This window comes from Anoplophora glabripennis, unplaced genomic scaffold (assembly GCF_000390285.2).
Source record: "Anoplophora glabripennis isolate ALB-LARVAE unplaced genomic scaffold, Agla_2.0 scaffold1327, whole genome shotgun sequence".
In the NCBI taxonomy this organism is placed as follows: domain Eukaryota; kingdom Metazoa; phylum Arthropoda; class Insecta; order Coleoptera; family Cerambycidae; genus Anoplophora; species Anoplophora glabripennis.
The window spans coordinates 37,880-39,515 of record NW_019417513.1 but is presented as its reverse complement, the minus strand read 5'-3'; positions in this window follow the sequence as shown (position 1 = coordinate 39,515).

Below are 1,636 nucleotides of genomic sequence, written 5' to 3'. Positions count from 1 at the left end.
TTGGGCCGGAATTTGGATGGGTGACCTAAGGCAGGCTCGGGGACGTGGCTGTGGCAGCCTACAAGAGACCTGGGTCGCCCAACATTTGCCGCACGCGTGTGGTCCCCGATAAATGGTAATGAGAGCAGAGCAAGTAATCTCTGTAACTCAAGACCATGCTATCACACATAAACTGTACGAGACTTTGCCACCAAGCCATCCGTGTAGTAAATAAGATGGTTTGAAGAAAGTACTCGAGTTATGAAGGAGGGTGTACAAAGGGCCTAATAAGGCCTAAGTGCCGTGGTGGAAGACAATTCCACCACACCTCCGACATACACACACACACACACACACACGGTACAACTTTGAGTGGGGGTCATATTTTTACATAGCTTCCTTTGACCTCTAGAAACATGTATCAACAATTTTTTTCAAATTCCGTAGTGAAAACTTATTTTTTTTAATCTTTTTTTTTGTAATCTTCTTACTCCGTCGCTGGATAAGCTAGTGTAACAAACTACAGCACGCTTTAGTCGCAAAGCATGCACAATAGACCTTTTCAGTAATAACGTCACAAACGCCAAATAATAGGCAACCCCATAGTACACATTGTCATGAAGAATTTGTCAGTATTTTTACTAGATCGATTTTCGGCCTTATGTACTTTGAACATAAGTGCCAAAAAAATGTCTTCTTTGTCATGACCTTAAATATCGCGATATTCTGACAATATTAGAAATATCTAAGCAGTTTCAAACCCTAAGTGACAAACTAAAAGAATTTTAGAATTTATATATTTAAATTTATAGAATATTTACTTTTACAGTAATTAATAAATTAAAATTATATCAATGTTACTGAGCATGCGCGTTAAAGTTAATTTCATGTAATGAATTAGCTTCGCAATAGGATACCATTCGAGAGAAGTCTGGCTCTGGTTAAGAGCACATGTATAATAAACCACTTGAGGAAAATAATCACTCGATAAACAGACTGACAGAGCAGAGCACCAAGAAAAACAATAAAAAATACTTGGTAGAACTAGAAAATGCCAAGATTAAACAAAACAGGAGAAAATAAGCTAATGATGACAATGATAACATCAACAAGATCTGACCTGCGTATGATATGGCGAATGTTAAATTTTTACTTTATTTAAATATAGGAATATTCTTTATATCGTTTTTTGTAAGTTTTAAGTACATTTGTGTATCTATTTTACCAAACACGTGTTGTTTGTTCTTAAATACTTCTCAATCCTTGTAAAAATAAATTCATTTGAAGTTGTCCATTTTTATAGTACCTAAACAGGGTGTTTTTGAATGGAGTAGCATAAATGATACCAGTGAATCTACATTTCAAAAGAACACGAACTGCAAAAAATCGCCTTAGTAAAATGTTCACCCCTGAAGAGATATGGGCCATCAGTTTCCAAAAAAATTATGAAAATTGGCTGTAATTTGAAAACCGAACGAGGTACAAATAACAAATTTTTTACAGGTTGTTTACTAATACAGATGCGAGTTTTCAACTATTTTTCGAAAATTTTAACCCCTCGAAAGGGGTTGAAATAACCACCCCTCAAGCCATTTTTTGCCATAACTTTTATATTTCGTAAAAACTCGATATCCAAAAATACGCATTAGATAAACTG